Genomic DNA, 6,713 nt, shown 5'->3' with positions numbered 1-6,713 from the left:
CAGCAGTGTGAGCACTGAGCACTGTGGGGATGAGGACAGCAGTGTGAGCACTGAGCACTGTGGGATGAGGACAGCAGTGTGAGCACTGAGCACTGTGGGGATGAGGGCAGCAGTGTGAGCACTGTGGGGATGAGGGCAGCAGTGTGAGCACTGAGCACTGTGGGGATGAGGGCAGCAGTGTGAGCACTGTGGGGATGAGGGCAGTAGAGGCTCCAGTGCTTCTCATGAGAAGAATCAGTGCTCTGGCCTGGCTTAAGTTTTAATACATTTATGTAAGTGTGGGGTACAGGGTACGAGTGTGTGCATGTCATGGTGTGTGTGTGTGTGTAAGGAGTCAGTAGTTCTCTTCTCTCACTGTGTGGGTTCCAGGGGTTGACTAGGTCGTCAGGTTTGAGGCAAGCTCCCTCACCATCGAGCCATCCTACCAGCCCTGAGCTCTAGATTTGAATCAGAACCTGTCTGTGAAGTTTTCTGACCAGATAATTTAAGGCAAATGATAATTAGCAAGTGGGAAAGCTTGTCTCTTTCCCATTAATTATCCAATCTATGATTCACAAACCTGGATTCCAAGTTGAAATGTGCCACTTTCTGACCTAGAGTTTCTTTAACAGAACGGGCTAGCCTAGACTAATCTTGAACACACAGAGGGCCCCCTGAGCCATACTCTGAGTAGTGGGGTTAAAGGTGTGTGCCACCATGCCTGGCTCCATGGACACTCACTTAGTGGAGTCTTGAGCTGGCTATGGAATGAGGCTAGGCTGCCACTCCTGCCCCCTCACTCTGCCTTCTCAGTGCTGGCATTACAGGTGCATGCCACCATGCCTAGCCACCATAGTTTTCATGCAAGAGCCTGGTTTTGTTGTTGCTTGCTTTTTAATTTATACGTTGAGTCCATTTCCACTCCTATTGCTGAATGTTTTAGGTAGTTGTAGCTGTGGATCTTTTCCCGGTAGCACGTCAGCAGATTCCTGACAACAGTTTTGTCTTGTTCTGACAATTCTGGACCAGCTCAGATCCAGGAGTCTGCTTTGATCTCCAGGAGTAGCCCCACAAGCTGCTTTTCTAGCTCTGATTCTTAATACCTCCAGTTTCTAAGCCAACTGGATGCTGGCTTGTGTATTTCCTGTTCTGTATTGTTAGGAAATTCATCTTCTGAGGAGTCTTCCAACTGGACATCATTTGGGGCAGCTGTGCCATGGTCTGAGCTGGCAGAGCACAGTGGGGGCCTTGGCATGGAGGTCTAACGTGAGCTAAGTGGTTGGTCTCCTTAGGATCCAGGAGCTGATATGAAAATCCAGTCATGGGCTGAAGGCTCAGTGGTGCAATGCTTGGCTGGCATGCTCAAGGCCCCAGCACCAGAAAAATACAAAGATATATTAGAATTCCCCCAAATTAACCCTCTGTCAACATCTCTAGTTGAAATCCAGGTGTGAGCTGGCAAAGAGTGGAGTGTACAGTAATGGTGTGGGTGGCCTCCAGGCGCGGCATGTAACTGCAAGGAAGCCAGCGGCCTTTCGCTGCAGCCCAGATATGTGATAGACAGGCAGAGCAGGGGTGGCTTATCCCAGCAGGGTCTAACCCTGGGAGCGGCTGTGTAACAGTGTAATTAAAAATGTACACAACAGATCTGTAATGAAGAGATTTAATGTTTGGGGGTAAAGAGTGAGGAGACACAGAGACATAGAGAGATAGAAATACACGAGAGAGAGAGAGAGAAAGAAAGAAAGAAAGAAAGAAAGAAAGAAAGAAAGAAAGAAAGAAAGAAAGAAAAAAAAGGAAAAGAAAGAAAGGGGGATGGGGTGAGGTGCCTCAGAGAGGGGGAGAGAAAGCAAAGCAGAGAAGGCAAGAGAGGAGAGAGAAAAGGGGAAGGGCCTTTTATCCTGTGCCCCTGGCAGGTGACAGCAGATGACATCACAGGTTGCTAAGCAACCTAGAGGCATGCTTCCTATACGCTAACAAGTAGGCCAGAGAAGACTGGCTTCAGGGCTTCTGTTCTGTTCTGCTTGCTTGTTCATTTGAGAAAAGGTCTCAGTCATAGCACAGGCTAGCTTAGAACTTCACAGGACCATCTTTGGATGGGACTGGCACCTCTGCCCCACTTCACGTTTCACAGCCTGCTGAGCCGTCCTGACCTTGGTTAATGCTGAAGCTTCTGCTTTCATACCTAGATGATTGGCACCATGCATCTCTGTCTGAACAGCCATTTGAAAAGTAAAACCAGCCAGGCAGTGGTGGCGCACACCTTTAATCCCAGCACTTGGGAGGCAGAGGCAGATGGATCCCTGTGAATTCAAGGCAGCCTGATCTACAGAGTGAGTTCCAGGACAGCCAAGGTTTTGAAACCCTTTTTTCAAAACAAAACAAAACAAACAAACGAACCCCCCCCCACCAACCCTTCCCCCTCCAAAAAAATTGAAAAGTAAACATAATAACATTTTTAATTTTAAACAAAGCCTTTTTATATCTAGTTCTCCTAGACTTATCACCAGAACCATCTATGTGTAAAACCACTGTTTGGGTGGGTTTGTGTTAGTCCCAGGAAATCTGCACTTCCCTTTATGTGAATTCACTTCATAAGAACTCACTGTCCGCCATATTGGAGGACTAAAGTGTTGTGGATTTCAGAGACTGGAGGCCATGTTTTCCCTGGTGTTGTTCTGGTTTCCTCCCACCTTTTCCTTGGTTGTACCACATTTTGTCAAACATCAACAGCAAAGCTGGTGGATGATGGAGGTTGTGATGGTCCACAAATAAAGTAAGGCCAGGTACACATCCTTAATCCTGGACCGCAGCTCTTCTAATGAGTCTGCTGCTAAATCCTGATCTGGTAGACCACCCATGGTGCATCGGGTCTTCACTCACGGTGGAAGAGGAAGTGCTCATCTGTGCCATGCCCGTGAATCAAAGCTCACATTTCCTCAGAGCTCCGGGGTCCTGAGCCTGCCCGTAGTGGAGGTGGGATCGTTAGGCGCAGCCACCCTAAGCTGTGGCCTCTCCAAACTGACCTGACACAGACACCCACCTTTCCACTTCTTCCCCAGGCACATGGCCACCACCCCGTCTCCCCTGGGCTGAAGCCTACTCTACGGCAGATGCCCCTGACCGTGTTGAGGAGCCAAACTGAAGGACATTTCCTACCCTCACTGGATGTGTCTAATCACATAGCACTGTTCATGCTCTGGGGGAGGCTATTAGGAGAGAGAGCACTTTCCAAAAGACTAATGCGCTATTAGAATCCCAGGAACAAGCCAGAAAAACCATGAAAGTGTCTTTTGTTTCAATCGGGTATACAAAGTCAGGATAGGGTGGGCTCGCGTCTGCCTTAATAGCCGTGTCTGTCCTGAGGTTACAGGCAGCCTCTGCTCAGGAAGTACTGTTGAAATAAACAACCATTGCCTCAGACAGGCGAGGGTCATGAAACTCCGCCCCGTGCCTGTCCTGGTAGATAAGGCCGACTCTGCCAAGAAGGTCTTCCTGGGGCACATTTCCAACCTAGAGTGTGAATCGCTCTGAGTGCACTTCCTCTTGTCTGGCAGCCCTGGCGAGCTCTCCCGCCTCATTTCCAGGGCTCCGTAATCTGGTATCTGTGTCATTTGTTCAAAACAACTGATGCGGCATCTGCTCCAGGCTCCAGGTGCATGGCAGCTGAACACAGACCCGGGGCCACTCACTGTGTAAGCCTGGACTCCTGCTCCAGGCAGGGCCAGCTCTTACTGCTCGGCCGCCGATTCCCTCTTCCCACGTCTCCCTCCTTGATCAATCCCAGTTCACTGCAGGGACCCCCAACTTCAGACTCGAACCCTTGTCTGTCGGACTGGAGGGCAGCATAGGTACGCAGACTTGAAGAGCGGTATTAAGTGATGAAGTCTCAGAGGCGAGGTCGCAGGTTCCTCTGTGTTCTGTGTGGCCTGATAGCCAGGTAGGCCGTGTCGCGTCTTCCTGGGGCCCACAGAACCTTTGTCCCGCAGACCCCCACAGGGCATTCTAACACAGAACAGAGGGTTTCACGCGGGGGTGGGGTGGGGTGGGGTGGAAATCTTGGCGCTTTCCTCAGACTGGAACTTTTGTCTGAGAACAGTGCTGGGAACTAGAATGTAGACAGCGGACTTGAATGTTAAGCACAATAACTCTTTGATGATTAAAGGCCCTTGCTGGCAGGTGGCTGTAAACTTTAACAGTGCTTTAATGTCCCTTGGTGCTTTTTTTTTTTTTTTTTTTTGACTCTGTCAGTATCCCAGTCTTCAAAGGTATCCAGATAATTTAATATTTAAGAATAGGTAAATATGCTTTATCCTGTTTATAATTCACATTATGTCTCTTTGAAATTCTATAAAACTCTGTTCCCAAATGAAACAATAAACTCTAACAGTCAGTACTTCAGACTGGAAGTTACATAATAATTGTAAAATTTTAGACTTGGGCTGTGGAGATGGCTCAGTGGAAAGGAAGCAGGAGGACCTAGGTTTTCAGGACTTCATCCATGTGAAAACTGGGTGTGGAGGGTAATGCCTACAGCTGCAGCCCTGGAGGGACCACGACAGGCAGATCCTGGGGCTGCGCTTGGCAGCCAGAGCAGCCAACATGGCGAGACACCCCTCCCCCCAGGGTGCAGCAAGGAAAGGAAAGGAAAAGTCAGTGATGGTAAACGGATTCTCTGACATGGCTGGGAACAAAACGGGGTTTCCATCACACTCCCTGATGGCTTTTATTTGAGTTTGGTTATTTGGCATGACAGTACATTCCACTGTCAGCTCACTCACGCCCCAACCCACTTTTCCTCACTCTCCTTGCAGATTCAGTGGACTAGAAGGAAGGTTCCGTTCCATAACAGGGTTCTGAACTCTGCCCTCTACTGGTAGAAAGCAACAATGCTTTCCACCTGGGGATTGAAGAAAAGGTGATTGAAGTCCTTGGGATTATAGAATGATGGGACACCTGGACTGCTGGCTGCTGCTCTTCCTTCCCTCCCTCCCTCCCTTCCCTTCTTCCCTCTCTTCCCTCCCTCCCTTCCCTTCTTCCCTCTCTTCCCTCCCTCCCTCCCTCCCTCCCTCCCTCCCTCCTTCCTTTCTTCCCTCACTTCCTCCTTCCCTCCCTTTCTCCCTTTTCTCTTTCCTCCTTCCCTCCCTTCCTTTCTCCCTTATTTTTGTTTTGATGAGCTATAGTCTCACTGTGTAGATTAGACTGGCCTCAAACTCATGATCTTGCTCTAGCCTTGAGTGCTGGGGGTTACAGGGTTGGTGGCTTTCAAACATGCTGTGGACATTCCTTGGAAACCAGGCTGAGAGTGGGGAGGGATGGCATCCTAGCCTCCCATTTTTTTTGCATGCTTCTGATAGCTTATTTATATTGTGGCTCTTCAGACAAGCATTCATCTGAAGAGAACATTTCCAGGGCCAAATGGAGTCTGAAAACTACCCAACTCACCTAATCTCATTCCCATACGGGGAAGCTGAATTGCAGGATACAGAGACCACCCAAGGTCACTAGCAACTGGGAAAATATTTCCTGGGTGCCCTCTCACAGATGGCTTTACTGTCAATTCCTTCTTTGTCTCTTTCAAACTACACTTAAAGCCAGGTTTGGTGGTGCATGCCTTTAATCCCAACAGAGGCAAATAGATCTTTGTGAGTTCAAGGTCAGCCTGCTCTGCAAAGCAACTTCAGGCTAGCCAGGGCTACATAGTAAATCCCTGTCTCTAAGATAGATAGATAGATAGATTTATAGATAGATAGAATAATTAAAATAAAATACACCTAGAGCTGTGTATTGTAGAGTTCCAGATGGCAGCTCATATCTCAGGCCACTGGAGATGGTGATGGTTTAAGGGCATCATTCTGGCAGGGTGCTGCAGCCATCAGTGATGTCTCCTTTGTTCTCCGTGTTGAACTTCAGTGCCACCTGTGAGGACTGACAGTCTAAGAAGGAAATCTCAGCAGAGCTGAAACACAGGCTGGGCCTCTGACACCAGGCAGGGCTGCAGGGCGCTAACTGCAGAGCCAGGGGGCAGAGTGGCTTCCTTCCGACTCACGGCCGTCCTCACAGGCTCCTGCAAGTGAGCTTACGGTCAGGGCTTGTTCAGCTGCATCTTCCTACAGTGCAGGGGAAAGACTTGATGTAGTCTACAGATACTGTGCCTGCTTCACAAGAGGCCATCAGGGGAGATGCGTGAACATCTATCCCTTCTTGTACACTTACTCTGTAGGAGCTGTGCCCTAGGCGTTTATACGTGTGTGTGTGTGTGTGTGTGTGTGTGTGTGTGTGTGTGTATTTTGTTGTTGATATTTGCTGATGGCAAGCCCAGGGCTTCTGGTGTGCTGGGCAAGTGCTTTGGCACTGTGCACCGCAGCATATTGTTCCTTTTGACTCTTAGAGCCACCCCCGAAGAAGTGAATACTGTTCTGACCTCTACATTACCCCCGAGGAAGCAGAGCCTTGTAGAGGCTTAGTCCTGGAAAGCTGAGGCGCAGCCCTGGGTCAGGGTTCAAATGCAGGACTTTAAAGAAAGGCGACCATTAGGTCCAAGTAAGGGCTGTGGAGTGCTAAACCTTAAGCACTTGCAGTGGCCCCTTCCCAGCTCCTTACTAACTGCCCTCCAACATCAGCACTTCTCAGGGGCCAGCCATGCCTCCTGGCTCACTGGAGACACACACACACACACAGACACACACATACATACAAAGACACATCCACAGGAAAACATGCACAGATCCACA

The 6,713-nt window shown here is 49.2% G+C and overlaps 1 protein-coding gene across 4 annotated transcripts in view; it reads left to right on the top strand.

The window, feature by feature from the left end:
• Positions 1–6,713, top strand: part of Shld1 (shieldin complex subunit 1) — a 59,129-nt gene that overhangs the window by 6,907 nt on the left and 45,509 nt on the right. The window lies entirely within an intron of this gene.

The sequence above is a fragment of the Psammomys obesus genome, unplaced genomic scaffold (assembly GCF_907164565.1).
Source record: "Psammomys obesus unplaced genomic scaffold, mPsaObe1.curated_primary_1811, whole genome shotgun sequence".
Lineage (NCBI taxonomy): Eukaryota > Metazoa > Chordata > Mammalia > Rodentia > Muridae > Psammomys > Psammomys obesus.
The sequence above is the reverse complement of the archived record's forward strand: the minus strand, read 5'-3'. Positions and strand labels throughout refer to the sequence as shown.